The sequence below is a fragment of the Talpa occidentalis genome, unplaced genomic scaffold (genome assembly GCF_014898055.3).
Source record: "Talpa occidentalis isolate TD23 unplaced genomic scaffold, MPIMG_talOcc4v2.1 talOcc4.9, whole genome shotgun sequence".
NCBI lineage: Eukaryota > Metazoa > Chordata > Mammalia > Eulipotyphla > Talpidae > Talpa > Talpa occidentalis.
In genome coordinates, this window is record NW_023605305.1 from 95061263 (window position 1) to 95078250 (window position 16988).

General features: G+C 41.0%; 1 pseudogene; it reads right to left on the minus strand.

Annotated features, from left to right (window-relative positions):
* Window positions 1-399: 399 nt before the first annotated feature.
* Window positions 400-15037, minus strand: LOC119236884 (proteasome subunit alpha type-3-like; annotated as a pseudogene).
* Between the last annotated feature and the right edge of the window lie 1951 nt (window positions 15038-16988).

The window sequence follows — 16988 nt, forward strand, 5'->3', positions numbered from 1 at the left end:
TACCAGGGAGGCCCACAAGGCAAAAATTTAATGAAGATTGGTCAGTGAGTATATAATAATCTGCAGGGCAAAATCATTAATATGGTGGTGCAGGTAGTTGGGCGCAGCACTGTGAAGCTGTCCACAGCCTCTGCAGTGCCGGTTCGATCCCCACTGGCCTCAGAGCAACCCACATGGCGAGCAGACCTCTCCTGTCCCGCCCGCCGCTCCCCTCAGCAGTGTATTTCAGTCACTCTGCCTGTTCTGTTCTCCGCTCTGTCTCTGGTGAATCCTCTCACCCTCCTGTGCGTCTGGCCTGTCCCCAGCTCTTGTATTAAAAAAAAATTTTTTTTTAAAGTAGATGCTGAAGTAAATGTTATTTTTGGTCCTTTCTTTTACTTACCATCAAAATTTCTTAGTCTATTTCTCTGCTTCTTCCCTTATATCTTTTGCAACAATTTCATGTTCTTTGCTTACTTAATTCACAAATCCAGTTGAACTCTAAAATCTTTTTTTAAATTATTTTATTTATTTATGCACACAAGAGCTGGGGTATAGGGGTGGGTAAGAGGATTCACAAGACACAGAGTGAGGAGCAGAACAGGCAGATCTTCTGAAATACACTGCTGAGGGGAGCAGCAAATGAGGCAGGAGAGATCTGCTCTGCCATGTGGGTCACCTCCCTGGCTGGGGATCGAACTCATGCTGCAGTAGCTGCCGATAGCTTCATAGTGCTGAGACTTAACCCCTTGAACCACCAGGGAGGCCATAGTTCAAAATCTTTATCTCTAAATTCATCATGAATTGTACAAATAAATTATTTTTATAACTTCTTTAGCAGCATCCTAGCAGATCATTTCTTTCTTCTGAAGCTTTCTACGTCTGTCTTTGCAGCTTGTCTTGCTTTGTCAATGGCATAGCCCCAGTAACCATATGAAACAACAGAGGGGTCAGTCATGTAAAATTATGCACCTTCATTCACACTGTAGAACCTGACATGAAATTTTAGTGGAATGTTATAGCCAAAGTCAGCTCTAAAGTTGGAAGCTTCTTCTCTTGCAATATCTGCTAAAGAACAAGCATCTGCCAACAAACCTGCTACTGCCATTCCAACACGCTGATCAATGTTAAAAAGTTGTTTGTTGGAATCCTCTTCACAGAGTTTAAAAAGGATTAATTTTTCTACCCCAAGACAATGTCATTTTTACATTTGATTCCAGTAACTACTATTTCCACAAACCTCATAGTATATTCAACTTGAAATCTCTTCCATCAGGGGCAAATGTAGAGGCTGACAACTCATATCTAGTGCCAACTAAGCTCACAATGCTAATTGATGTATAGGTCTTCTGCAAGTAAATTAAAGTTTTTTTTTTAATGTAATCAATTATAGTAATCTTTTTCCTTACTGCTTCCAAATAGGAACTTTTTCTCTAGTCCCAGATTACAGAGAAATTAACTAATTTTCTTTTTAATTTAAAAGCTTGGGCCTCCCCGGTGGCGCAGCGGTTGAGCGCTGGGTTGCGAAGCGGCCTGCAGCCTCTGCAGGTTCGATCCCTGGTTGCTCCCCGACCACCGGAGGAGGGTCCCGCATGGCGCGCAGACCTCTCCTGCCGCCCGCTGCTCCCCTCAGCAGTGCACTTCGGTCCTTCTGCCTGCTCTGCTCCCCGCTCTGGCTCTGGTGAATTCTCTCACCCTCCTATACTTCTGATTGTACCCAGTGCTTGTATAAATAAATAAAATAAAATAAAAGCTCTAATCCCATTACAATTCATTCTGGTAAATGGTACAAAGAGTGGGTTCAATTGTATTTTTTTCCATATGGTCATTTACTTCTTCCATCATCATTTTTAAAAAAAATGCACATTCTATCCACTGATTCGAAGAGCTGTCTTTATAATTTTGCTTAATTTCTTCTTCATTTGGGTCTACTTCGGGATTTATTGTGATTTCTATAGTATACAATTAGTCTACCTTCCTATGTGCTAACACTACATTTTTTAAAATTATGAATGATTTGTAATGTGTTCTTATATCTGGTAGTGCTAGCCCCCTTTCTTATTTCTTCTCTTTTAGATTTTTCTGGTTACTATGTTTATTATTGCAAATTAACATGATGTAAATATCTAGTTTGAGTAAAAAAGAAATTTCATTGTTAATGGACTTAAATTAACTTTACTCAACAACTTAAACTAACATTTTTATGAAGTGAGTTTTCCTAAGAACAGTTTGTCTCTTCATTTGTTCAGGTTTATTTTTGTATCTTTCAATAGTATTTTATGGTTTGCCTTGTAGAAATTTTGGATATTTCTTGTTCATACCAAGGTATTCTTGTTTCTCTCTCTCTCTCTCTCTCTCTCTCTCTCTCTTTGTAAATGGGATCTTCTATTATATCTTTGAATTGGTTTTTATTTGTAACAAAAAATCTAGTGAATTTTCTATGCTAACTTTATGACCTGATCTTTCACTGAATTCTTTTCTTATTTATTGTGATATCTTCATTAGAGAGTAACAGTTTTAGATTTGTTATATCAAAACAAACACATGATTCTACCTTCAAGATATAAACAGAAAATAAATGTCTTCTTTACTTTGCTGTCCTGTACCAATAAATACTAAGCCATCTTTATGTTTCAGACTACTTCTACTTGAGAGACAAGCAATGTAGGTAAGGGGACAAAGTAGGAGAAGAAGGAAGAGCTCGGAGTCATTTATGAGGTTTGAGTGTTCTGGTTCGCATCTGTTGTGATTCCTTGATGTTCCCATGTGGATCTCAGTCTCTGAAATCCTAATGGCAGGTTAGAGGGTGAAAGCACCCTTTAATATATGCCCTTTTTCACAGTGATAACAGATTAACTAGAAATTTGAAGTTTCCAAGGAACTTGATTCCAAGGCATAAACTTTCCTTTGCCAGCTTATATTTCTAAATATATATTACCTGATTCTCAACACAAACTGCTTCTTCCAACAGGACAGGCTTACTCAGTATTCCCTGCACACTCCTTAGTGGTGTGCACCTTGCTTGCCATCTGTCACCCTAACACTTTGGTCACCTTTGAGGTAAGGACTCACCCTCTCCATATACTAACTTCACTTTCCTCTTCCATTCTTCCTATACAACTTTTTTTTTTAAGATTTATTTATTTATGCATACAAGAACTGGGGTACAGGCCAGAGGTGTGGGGGATGAGAGAATTCACCAGAGTGGGAAACAGAACAGGCAGATTGACTGAAATAAACAGCTGAGGAGAGTAGCAGGTGAGTCAGGAGAGGTCTGCTGTGCCATGTGGGTCACCTCCCTGGCCTGGGATCTAACTCGCTCTGCAGTGGCTGTGGATTGCTTCATAGCGCTGCGTCTTAACCCCTTGCGCCACCAGGATGGGCCTGTATTGCAATTTTTATTTGCACTTTCCTTCACTTAGTATGAGGTTAGGATTCCTGACACATAATAAGGACTAAATTAACCTTTGTTAGAGTAAGGAAAAAGGAAGAAATGAGGGATTTGTGTTTGTTCCTGATCATACTGTGTATTTTTATATCTCTACATCTGGTGCTGATGTTGAAGTTCAACTTCAGTCTGCCTCAGAATTAAGTAATTAAGTTTATATTCTATGCTATAAAATTCTGTCTTTATCTCCAAATATACTAATTAACTAAAGTGTTTTTTTCTTCTACTTCAAATTAATAAATATGATTTGCTGCATATTTAAAAAATTGCATTACCATTTTAAAAAAAAAAAAGATTATCAGGCCTCCCCAGTGGCGCAGCAGTTGAGCGCTGGGCTGCGAAGCTGCCCGCAGCCTCTGCAGCGCTGGATCGATCCCCTGCCACCAGTGAGGGTCCCACATGGCGCGACAGACCTCTGCCACGCCCGCTGCTCCCCTCAGCAGTGTATTTCGTCAGCCTGCCTGTTCTGCTCCCCGCTCTGGCTCTGGTGAATTCTCTCACCCTCGCGCGCTTCTGACTGTAGCCAGTGCTTATATAAATAAATAAATAAATCTTTAAAAAAAAAAAAAAACATAATCAGTTTTATTTGTGTGGTAGTGACCAGAAATTCATGAGGTGGTGAAAGCCTTGCTCTTGTGAAAAACAAAAACAAAAATCCATGTTGTGATACCTCTTCTTTTGTGGTCTTCATGAATATCTGGTGTTTCACAAAAAAATGTAGCTCTGATGTGAAGTAAAATAGTTATGCTGAGTTATCCAAATAATCTTCCATTGAAAAGTTCTACAGAAACAGTAATGAAATTTTACTCACTAACTGTTGGGAGCCTGCTGCCCTGCAGAGAGCTAGAGTTTTTGGAGAAGTCCTGTTTGCTCTGCATAAGGAGTTCCAGGATGTTAGAAGTTCTGCAAACAGAACTTCCCAGAATTGACTCCTGTTCTCTGAGGATGTGCTGACTTCTGCGCATGTTCCCTACTAACCAGGAAAACTTGTTTTCAGCAGTAACTTATTAATCTGTATAAGCAAAAACACAGTTGCATGCTATTTTCTTGTTCTTTTGTTCATATCTTTAATAAAAGCTTGGGCTGGGAGAGTGAAAGGCAGAGCTGCTCTCGATGGCTCTCCCCAGTCTCCCCCTCTGCATATCCATTTAGACTTTGAGTCTTCAAGTCTTGTCTTTGTTAATGGCAGAGAACTTCATCTGCTGTCTGGTTGGCAGCAACTAGCTTTACTTTTTTTGGGTTATTTGAGACTCAATTTCCTTTGATGATATTTTGAAAATAGTATTACCAGTCTTTGTGTATTTCAACAGACCTTATAATTCTGTTTATGTTTTATTTTGATTATATATATATATTTTTTTAAGATTTTTATTTATTTATTTATTTATTTATTTATTAATTGATATGAACACTGGGTACAGTCAGAAGCACGGGAGGGTGAAAGAATTCACCAGAGCCAGAGCAGGGAGCAGAGCAGGCAGAAGGACCGAAGTACACCGCTGAGGGGAGCAGCGGGCGGCAGGAGAGGTCTGCGCGCCATGTGGGACCCTCCTCCGGTGGCCGGGGAGCAGCCGGGGATCGAACCGGCTCTGCAGAGGCTGCGGGCAGCTTCACAACCCAGCACTCAACCACTGCGCCACCGGGGAGGCCCTATTTTGATTATATATTAAGTTGAATGCTTGTTGTTGACTTAACAAGCAATTCATTACTCTCAATACTAAAATCCTATTCACATTAAATTATAAACAGCAATGTTTCTTGCAGATAACCAACCACAATAATGTTTTCACTTATGGGCCTCCCCGGTGGCGCAGCGGTTGAGCGCTGGGTTGCGAAGCTGCGCGCGGCCTCTGCGGCGCCGGTTCGATCCCCGGCCACCGGAGGAGGGTCCCACATGGCGCGCAGACCTCTCCTGCCGCCCGCTGCTCCCCTCAGCAGTGTACTTCGGTCCTTCTGCCTGCTCTGCTCCCCGCTCTGGCTCTGGTGAATTCTCTCACCCTCCCGCGCTTCTGACTGTACCCAGTGCATGTATAAACAAAAAACAAACAAACCAACCAGCAAACAAATAAAGCATGCCTCTATAAAAAAAAAAAAAAAATGTTTTCACTTAGTTCAACAAATCTTGTAAGTCAGTTTTTCTCAAAGTTTGATTATCATGGCACAACATGAAACAAGGCGGAGAGGTAAGTAAAAACACAGCATGTTCAACTGATGTGCCTGAAATGGAAAGTGGAAGAGGGATAGAAAATGGTAGACATAGGCCTCTTGGGTGGCACAGCAAATTGAGCACCGTTCTGTGAAGCTGTCCGCAGCATCTGCAGAGCAGATTCGATTCCCAGCCGGCCAGGGAGAAACCCACATGGCACAGCAGACTTCTCCTGCCTCGCCCACTGCTCCCCTCAGCCTTGTCTTCAGTCCGCCTGCCTGTTCTGCTCCCTCTCTGTCTCTGGTGAATTCTCTTACACTCCAGCACCTCTGACTGTACCCCAGTTCTTGTATAAATAAATAAATCTTTAGGAAAAAAAAAAGAAAGAAAATGGTAGACATAAGGGGCTCCGCAGGTAGCCTAGGGGTTAAGTACCAGTGCTATCACCTCTGTGGCCTAAGTTCGAACCCCAGCCAAGGAGCTAACCCAGTTATGGCATAGCAGACGTTTTCTGTCTCACCCGCTGCTCCCCTTTGCAGTGTATTTCAGTAGAGCTACCTGTTTTGCTCCGCACTCTGTCTCTGGTGAACACACACACACACACACACACACCCGCACATCTGGCCTGTACACCAGTTCTTCTATGCAAAAATAAATAAAATCTTTTTTTAAAAAAAGAAAGAGCATGGTAGACAGAGTGAAGAAGGGAACACAGGGAGAGGAGGTATTTTTAGTGGCAGAAGGGAAGAAAATAAATGATGGATGATAAAAATAATGATTGAAGGTATGAAAGTGGATTTACTCATTTGGGAAAAATAGACTAAAGAATAAAAAAGAAAAAGACTAAGGAAGGAATGCTGTCGTTATTAATTAAGGACACAGCAGAGGAAGAGGAATCAATAGACATGAGCCCTTTAGTTTTCACTATCATTAACATGCCCTATAGGTGTGGCACATTTGTTAAAATTGATGAACCATTGGGCCTCACCGGTGGTGCAGCAGTTGAGCGCTGGGTTGCGAGACTGCCCACAGCCTCTGCAGCACTGGTTCGATCCCCGGCCGCCCAGGAAGGGTCCCAAATGGCGCGCAGACCTCTCCTGCTGCCCGCTGCTCCCCTCAGCAGTGTACTTCGTCAGTCTGCCTGTTCTGCTCTCCGCTCTGGCTCTGGTGAATTCTCTCACCCTCCCGTGCTTCTGACTGTACCCAGTGCTTGTATAAATAAATAAATAAATATTAAATAAAAAAAAATAAATAAATAAAATTGATGAACCATTATTGATACACTATTATTTACTTAAGTCTATAATTTGCATTAGGATTCACTCTTTGTGTTGTACATATTATGTTTTTGATGTTCTTCCTCAGTTTACAAATATAACTAAATATAAGGAGTTTACCTCTTATTCATCTTTATGGTGATATTTTGTAATTAGTCATATTTTAAGATTCTTTTAAAATTAACAAATCTTTTCTTGAGAACGGGAATTAAAGATCTATTTCCCTTCATCTTTACTTCTAGCATCTGGAGGCTATTTATCAGTAATCTCCAAAATTAGTACCAGAAAATATAAAAAATATATTTATGACACTTCCACTATTTTATACTTCCAATTTACATGAAACATGGATGCCTCATTTCTTTCTTCCTTTTAAAAGATGCATTTTTAATTAATTAATTTTTATACAAGAACTGGGGTACAGGCCAGATGTGGGAGGGTGAGAGGATTCACTGGAGACAGAGCAGGGAACAGAACAGGCAGAAATACACTGCTGAGGGGAGCAGTGGGTGAGACAGGAGAGGTCTGCTCACCATGTGGGATTCTCGCGGGCTGGCCAGGATCGAACCAGCGCTGCAGAGGCTGCGGACAGCTTCACAGTGCGGTGCTCAACTGCCTATGCCACCAGGGACGCCCTAAAAGATGTATTTTTTTAGGGCCTCCCTGGTGGCGCAAAGGGTTAAGCACCTCACTACGGGGCAGTCTGCAGTCTCTGCAGCATGAGTTCGATCCTGGGCCGGCCAGGGAGAAACCCACATGGCGCAGCAGACCTCTCCTGTCTCGCCTGCTGCTCCCCTCAGCAGTGAATTTCAGTCAGTCTGCCTGTTCTGCTCCCCACTCTGTCTCTGTCCTCTCACCCGCCCGCATCTCTGGCCTGTGCCCCAGCTCTTGTTTGCATAAATAAACAAATCTTTAAAAAATAAAAGAGACATTTTTAAAAAAGATTTGTTTTATTTATGTTTACAAGAACTGGGGTACAGGTCAGAAGTGTGGAGGGTGAGAGGATTCACCAGAGACAGAGTGGGGAACAGAACAGGCAGATTGGGGGCCTCCGTGGTGGCGTAGTGGGTTAATACACAATCTATGAAGCTGTCCGCAGCCACTGCAGCTCGAGTTTGATCCCCGGCCAGGGAGCTACCTACATGGTGCAGCAGACCTCTCCTGACTCGCCCACTGCTCCCCTCAGTAATGTATTTCAGTAGATCCGCCTGTTCTGTTCCCTGCTTTGTCTCTGGTGAATCTTCTCACCCCCCCACAACTCTGGCCTGTACCCCAGTTCTTGAATGTGTAAATAAATAAATCTTTAAAAAAAAAAAAGAACAGGCAGATTGACTGAAGTACACTGCTGAGGGGAGCAACGGGCGAGTTAGGAGAGGTCTGATGCATCATGTGGGTAGCTCCCTGGTAGGGGATCAAACTCGTACCGCAGTGGCTGTGGATAGCTTCATAGGTTGCGTCTTAACCCCTTGTGCCACCAGGGAGGCTGATAAAAGATGCATTTTGTATGGTACTGTGGACATCAAAATATTAGTGGTATTTATGCAGTTTATGAGAAATTTTAAATTTTGTTACTTTGTGTTATATACTTTTCTATATTTTTCAAGAAATAATCAATGTCTTATCATTGGAAAAATATGTATTTGAGAAAACTATTGGCTTGTACATTTTTTTTCTTTTTGTGAAAAGCCAGTTGGAAAAATTTAATATCATATTACAATGAGATATGTTTTATGTTTTCAGAGGACTATTCTAAGAACTTTTATGGAAGTCCTTAGAAATAAAAGGAAAATTAAGTTTAAAGCAACAGTTATGTCATGACTGAACAATTTACTTCCAAGGTTACAATGCAGTAGCCTTAAACAGTGGGACATTGTCCATAAAAGTACCAAATATTCTGAATGGATAGAAGCCTTCAACTGTAAACTGATGGACTTTCGTGGTCTAAAAGCAATTGAGGGTTTTTACCTTAAGTAATAATTTCTCATGTTACAGCAATTGAGATTGTGAAAAATGTATAGGATAGATTGTGTTTCACTCTCTTTATTTGCACACCTTGTTGAAGGTAGGTTAATACTGTGGGAATCCTTATTCCATTCACAATTCTGAATATATACTTATGGTCTTTATACATCTAGAGGTTACATGATCACTCTTGACATCATCTGTACATGGATATTTGTAACCTGATGATATATTATTGTTTTTTTGTTTTGACATTATACACTATAGTTAATTCAAACAGAAGTAAATAAAACTATTAGTGCTCTAAAACAAAATTCAACCCAATAATTTTCACATTATTGTGAAATTTAATATACTCATCACCTACACTGAGTTCACAATGTAGTCGGAGTGAAAGGGAAAGTAAGAATAAGATATAGGTAGAAATTATCATCATCCACTGGAAAAAAATTACACACACCTAGTTAACACCTATTCATCTTTGAGATCATATTTCTAGTATCTCTTTCTTAGGGAAAACTTCTCTAACCCTCAAGATTAAGTATAAGCTCTCATAGCTCTATGAAGCTTTCACTCAGGGCTGTGTGTAATTATACATTTATTTGTGTCACTATTTCATTTGTGTCTGCTGTCCCTATATCACTACACACTACATTGTAAACACCAGGAAAGCAAAACCCCCAGTTCTTAGTGCTGACATGTAATACCTCTCAATTCTGTTTTTTAATAACAAATTTGAACTTCTAGAACAGTTTTATGATTACAGGAAAATTAAATTGTACAGCATGGTCACATAATTCCTCTCTCCTTGGGCAACCCGTTCTCCAGATTTCCCCTATTATGTTTCTGTAGTGTGGTACATCTGCTACAATTAATGAACCAATATTGAAGCATTGTTACTAACTGAACTCCATAGTTTACATTAAGGTTCATTGTGTTGTATAGTCTTACAGGTTTTCACAAATGCATAATGTCATGATCCACTATTATGCTGTCATACAGAAGAGTTTTGTCATTTTGAAAACATCCTTTGTACACCTTCTATCCATTCCTCCCTTCTTCCTCCCTAACCCTTGGTGACCATTGATGTTTTTACCCTCTCTAATTTTGGCTTTTCCAGAATATCATACTGTTGAACCCATACAGTATGTAGCTTTTTCAGGTTGATTTCTTTCATATATATATTTTCAATGAAAGTCCTTTACCAGATTTGTGTTTTTCAAATATTTCTCCCACTTCCTTAATTTTCTTTTCATTCTCTTTATGGTATCTTTAGCAGAATGAAGTTAATTTTCAGAATATTCAGCTTATCAACTTCTAAATTCACGAAGCATGATTTTGGTATTGCATTTCAAATAGCTAAAACCAAGACACACAGGATTTTCTCCTATGTTATCTTTTGGAAGTTTTATAGTTTTGAATTTTATGTTATGTTTATACTCAGTAATATTTGTTAAGTCAATGCATGAAATCTAGTGGTAATAGAAATGAAACAGTTGAGCTTGTGTGGGAAAAGAATTACTAGTTCTATAGATTTTTAAGGAATCAGCATAAAAAGAATGCTTAAAGAACTCATCTAGAGAAAAAAGTTGCCAGTTAAGATATCTTTAAGCAGCCAGCTTATCAGAAAGTCAGGATTCACTGTAGACCAAGGACAAAAAGGTCAGAAGGGAGACATAGGAATCTGTTTTAGTGATCAGAGTATCACGAAAAGCAGTCCAGTACCCTGGAGAGCTCCACCAAAGAATTTATGTTTTTGCAGTTTGGATGTTTTGAGTTTTGTAACATCTGAATGTTCTCATAGTTCACATAACCAGACATCTATGTCACTGCCCCATATGCTTTTTTTTTTTTTTTAATTTTCTAGAGGCATGTCTTATTTATTTATTTATTATTTGTTTGTTTGTTTGGTTTATACATGCACTGGGTACAGTCAGAAGCACGGGAGGGTGAGAGAATTCACCAGAGCCAGAGCGGGGAGCAGAGCAGGCAGAAGGACCGAAGTACACTGCTGAGGGGAGCAGCGGGCGGCAGGAGAGGTCTGCGCGCCATGCGGGACCCTCCTCTGGTGGCCGGGGAGCAGCCGGGGATCGAACCGGTGCCGCAGCGGCTGCGGGCAGCCTCGCAACCCAGGGCTCAACCGCTGCGCCACCGGGGAGGCCCCCCATATGCTTTTTAAATAACATTCCAAATATTACAAGAGTGGAAAATTAGGAAATATAGAGGGACACGAAGAAGGAAAAATTTTACCGTATTGAGATAACCATTCTGAACAACATTCATTATTTTTTTTAAGATTTATTTATTTATTTATTTATTTATTTTTTAATTAAAGGCATTTTTTTAATTTTATTTATTTATTTGTTTGTTTTTTTGTTTTGTTTATACATGCACTGGGTACAGTCAGAAGCGCGGGAGGGCGAGAGAATTCACCAGAGCCAGAGCGGGGAGCAGAGCAGGCAGAAGGACCGAAGTACACTGCTGAGGGGAGCAGCGGGCGGCAGGCGAGGTCTGCGCGCCATGTGGGACCCTCCTCTGGTGGCTGGGGAGCAGCCGGGGATCGAACCGGCGCTGCAGAGGCTGCGGGGCAGCTTCACAACCCAGGGCTCAACCACTGCACCACCGGGGAGGCCCAAGATTTATTTATTTATGCATATAAGAACTAGGGTACAGGCCAGAGGTGCGGGGACTGAGAGAATTCACCAGAGACAGTGGGGAGCAGAACAGGAAGAGTGACTGAAATACACCTGAGGCGAGCAGCAGGCAAGACAAAAGAGTCTGCTGCACCATGTGGGTAGCTTCCTGGCCGGGGATCAAACTCGTGCTGCAGTGACTGCGGATAGTTTCATAGTGCTGACGCTTAACCCCTTGCACCACCAGGGAGGCCAGAACATTCATTATTAATGGATGATATTGATGAAACAAGAACCCCAAGTGGATCCTTTTTGTTCATTGCTGTATTCTTTTGTGGACAATCCTTTAAAAACTCCAGTTTCTATATGTATATTTTGTAAAATTAAATCTGAATATCTAAGATTATAAAATTAAATATTTTCTGCCTCCATTATAATTTCTATTTTGCCAAGACCTTGTCCCTAGCACAGGAATTGAGGAGAAGTGCATTAATGAGGAAACTGAACTGCAATACCAAGGCTTGTATTTGTGTAGCTTCCCATTTAATGCCAGTCTTCTTTCTTGAGTCCCAGATGCTATTCCAGCTGCCGGTTGGACATACTCAATTTAATATCCCACGGGTGCTTAAACTCAGGAACTAATTTCGTTAGTTTTCCCCTCAAACTGTTTTACTTTCTTTCTTGATTATATTCAAAGCCAGCCACCTCTCATCTTTGTTAAAATGAATCAAGGAAGAAAGAAAGAAGGAAGAAGGAACAAAGAAACATAGTCATCATCTGTCATCTCACTCAAGACATCAACCTCAAAGGTTATTCTTAAATCAATTCATTTTCACATATTTCTTCCAATGACCGCCAAGTTTTGTTGCTCCTTTTAACCGTCTAGAGTCTCTTCTCTTCTCTGCATGAACCTTCATCCATTACTCACCTGGACAGCTGCAGTGTCTTCTTTATTTCCATTATTTCCCCTTTTGAGTCCAATTTCCACACCACTACCAAAGAGATGTTTCTAAATAATGAGTTTATATCAGATCCTCTGATAATTATCTTATTTTTATTAAGTTAGTGGTTAAAGAGTGGTCTCTAGAGTTAAAAAAAAATTGGATTCAAATCTGTGTTTGCTGTGGTGTGATCCAGAGTATCTCAGTTGCTTTATATCAAATAGGAATTAGTAATATTCTTCGTAGAATTGTTGGGAAGATTAAATAGAATAACATGCTTTCCACACATTTTGACAGAGGATAAATAATAAATGTTATTATCACTATTATTATTGTTATTATTATAGAAGTTAAAACTTCGTTTCATGTTAGTAGACTCAAAGCATTTTGTCAGCCCAGAATAACCCTTTCTGGGTAAACAACTTCAACTCCAATTATCTGCTTTTTTTTTTTTTTAAGATTTATTTATTTATTTATACAAGCACTGGGTACAGTCAGAAGCACGGAAGGGTGAGAGAATTCACCGGAGTCAGAGCGGAGAGCAGAGCAGGCAGACTGATGAAGTACACTGCTGAGGGGAGCAGGCGCGCCATGTGGGACCCTCACCTGGTGGCCGGGGATCAAAGTGGCGCTGCCGAGGCTGCGGGCACCTTTGCAAGCCAGCGCTCAACCGCTGCGCCACCGGGGGAGGCCCCAATTATCTGCTTCTTATTATAACTAATAAAAGACTCAATCTCTTTGGCTTCAGAGAATGGCATTGATCAATTTTGTCGAATATAATGTCTCATCTTACCTATGATACCTGATCCAGGTTGGGTATATGACTCAAATCTAACCTAACCCATAAGAATACGCCTTGGGGGCCTCTCTGGTGGCGCAGGCAGTTGAGTGCCGCACTGTGAGGCTGTCCGCAGCCTCTGCAGCTAGAGTTTGATCCCGGCCAGCCGGCGAGTCTGCCTGTTCTGTTCCCTGCTCTGTCTCTGGTGAATCCTCTCACCCCCTGAACCCTTGGCCTGTGCCCCGGTTCTTGTAGAAATAAATCTTAGAAAAAAAAAAAAGAATATGACTTGGGATTTTTTTTAAAAAGGTTTATTCATTTATGCATACAAGAACTGGGGTACAGGCCAAAGGTTCAAGGGGTGAGAGGATTCACCAGAGACAGAATGGGGAGCAGAACAGGAGGATTGACTGAAATACACTGGTGAGGGGAGCAGTGGGCGACACAGGAGAGGTCCGCTGTGCCATGTGTGTTACCTCCCCTGCCAGGGATTGAACTCGTGTTGTAGTGGCTGCGTTTAGCTTCACAGTGCTGACATTTAACCTCTGTGCCACCTGGGAGGCCCTTGGGATTCTTTTTGAGAGACTGGAACTTCAAGCTGTGGAGTGGAGATGGGGCATAAAGACTTAAATTCCCCTTTCTTAATAGGTTTCTATAGTAAAATGTAGAGTCTCCACTAAATAAAACACCTTTCATCTAAGAGCAGAAACAAGACAAAGTGCATGTGTATGTATTTGTGTGTGTGTGTGTGTGTGTGTGTGTGTGTGTGTGTGTGAGAGAGAGAGAGAGAGAGAGAGAGAGAGAGAGAGAGAGAGAGAGAGGCAGGCAGACAGAGAGAAAATCCTGCTGTCTTTCTGGCAAGGGTTCTTTCCTCCCAAGGCTTATTCAGGTTGCAATCATGACCCTTGCAATAAAAAAATAGTTTTGACTAATGTCATTGTCATATGGTGTTTATCACAATAATATCCAATCATTGTTCTGTCTTTATTTTTATTCTTTATGCTAGGTTCCACTAAATTTGTTTTCATTCCTCATCATGCATTTTCATATCTCTACACATTTGTGTTGTATCTTTAAGTCCTTATTATGCCATTGCACCCAGATTCAATTTTTTTAAGTTTATTTATGCATACAAGAACTGGGGTATAGGCCAGAGGTGTGTGGGGGGTGAGAGGATTCACCAGAGACAGTGTGGGGAACAGAACAGGCAGACTGACTGAAATACACTGCTGAAGGGAGCATAGGGTGAGACAGTAAAGGTCTGCTGCACAATGTGGGTCAGCTCCCTGGCCGGGGATTGAACTTGTGCAGCAGCTAGATTCATAGTGCTGCCACTTAACCCCTTGTGCCACCAGGGACGGTCCAATAAAGGGTTTTTATTTTATTTTTATTTTTTTAATTTTTTAAAAAATATTTATTTATTTTATACAAGAACTGGGGTACAGGCCAGATGTGGGAAAGGGTGAGAGGATTCACCAAAGCCAGAGCGGGTAACAGAACAGGCAGACTGACAAATTCTGCCACGCCATGTGGAACCCTCGCTGGCCGGCCGGGATCAAACCGGCACTGCAGAGGCTGTGGACAGCTTCACAGTGTGGCGCTCAACCGCCTGTGCCACCAGGGGAGGCCCCAATAAAGGATTTTTAATCATAATATTTCATTTATTCCATATGATAAAGGTTTAGTGTAGATATTGTTATCCTCCCCATTGAATCCACAATGAGGCTTAAGCAGTGAGAGTTTAGGAAACTTGCCTAAGATTACTCAGCTAATAAAGTGACAGAGCCTGGAGGGCAACTGAGGTTTTCTTTTCAGCAGGGTTCCAGCCTCTGTTACTCTCTCACCTGTGCTGCTTCTCTTACCTTGTCCTCATCTTTGAATGCTGAGAAGACAAATTAGCAGTATGAAGCAGAAAAGGCAAGTTTTATCTTGAAAATTACCACTGAATAATTTCTCCTCTTTTTCTTATCTCCTCCTCTCCTTCCCCCCCCCCTTTTTGGTAATTTATCTTTCAAGTTTATGTCATAAGATGGATATCTTATGACACTGAGTGATTTGTTTTGACTGTACACACCCTTTTCAATCACTCACCTTGAATTTTTGACTGCCAAGACAACATTAATATCACTTGATGGCAGCACATGCAAATTCTTCTGGGTTTGGGGTAAGGGGGAGATGATTCAACAAGACAGAGGAAGGTACATGTGTTATAGCATCCAAGCTCAGGGGAAATTGTGCACACTGCAGGAGGTTGCTGAGAACCCATGGAGCACTTTGGAATCAGTAAAAAAAAAAGTGCTTTATAATGAATGTCTCTTCAGCATCCTCCTTTGACAAAGCTTAATATTCTGCCAACTGGTGAAGGAAAACTAATTTTTTAAGATTTATTTATTCATACATGCAAGAACTGGGGTACAGGCCACAGGTGTGAGGGGTGAGAGGATTCACCAGAGACAGAGAGGGGAGCAGAACAGGCGGATTGACTGCAATACACTGCTGAGGGGATCAGCGGGCACTACAGGAGAGGTCTGCTATGCCATGTGGGTAGCAACCTGACCTGCCAGGGATGGAACTGGTGCTGCAATGGCTGTGGATTGCTTCATAGGTTGCATCTTAACCCCTTGTGCCACCAGGGAGGCCCAGGAAACTATTTAAAAGATACATCCATTTTTCACAAAGCAAGGAGTGAAGGGTGAATTTGGAAATGACAGACAATAAATTGCTAATGGGCATCTGTATTTTAAATGTATTATACAAGGAGTCCAAAGTTACTGACTACCTATTTTATAACAAAATTACTGTGTTTGAAATAAGTGTTTTTGTTATAAGTGGACATTTAAACTTTGGATAAAATGAGAATTTTAATGAATCTTCTCAATTTGATTATTATGGATATTATGGAAACATTCTTTTTTTTTTTTATGCTTCAGATCTACTTCCCTTTTCAGACCAATGACAGCAAATTCTACAATGTTATCATGCCAGGAAGGGCACAGAGCAGGTTTTCTAAGATAGGAGCAGGCCGGGTAAAGGAGAGTCCTGGAGCCCTTGGTGGCTTTCCCAGGCTTTTATTTAGCTTTTACATGTAGTGCAGCAACCAGGTACACAGCAGGCAAGGGTGTGTGGGGAAATGAGTGGGGCAGGAGGCCAATAGGCCTCCCTGCCCCAGGCAAGTCTTTGCTTTTTCCTCTTTCTTGGCTCTCTGGCCTTCTCTATTGTTCTCTCTCTTGCCTCTGCTTCTCCTGGCAAATATATCAATACTGCAGCCATGGCCCACAAGAGTAAACAACACAACTGAAAATAACAAAAATGCAGGTGCCCCATCAGGCATGCAATCCTAATGGTGCAGTCATGGCCCATAAGAGTAAACAACACAATTGCAAATAACAATGTAACAAAATGCAGGTGCCCCCATTAGGCATGCAATCCTAATGGCAGAGGGCAGAAAAACCTGAAAATTATTTACACTACAGATATTTAATGCCTTCTTTGACCTCTCAGATTTGCCTGGATATTTTCATTTCTACCTCTGCACAATGAACAATGTCAAAGATCTTCTAGCCCTTTCCTATAAAATACTAATAGCGAATTATTGAGACTTTGCAGTTTATAATATTCCTGTGACTTTTTAACATTAAATTTTGAGACATACCTAATGTTTTGAGTATTCTACTCAAATTTACATATTTTTCAATTTTGGTTCTATTACGGCATAACATTCAAAGCTGTTAGAGTTCTGTAACATTAGGTTGTAACAGCCAGAGTAGACTAAAATATGCTTATGTGACAGACAACTCTAAACTACAACTCTAAACACAACAAAA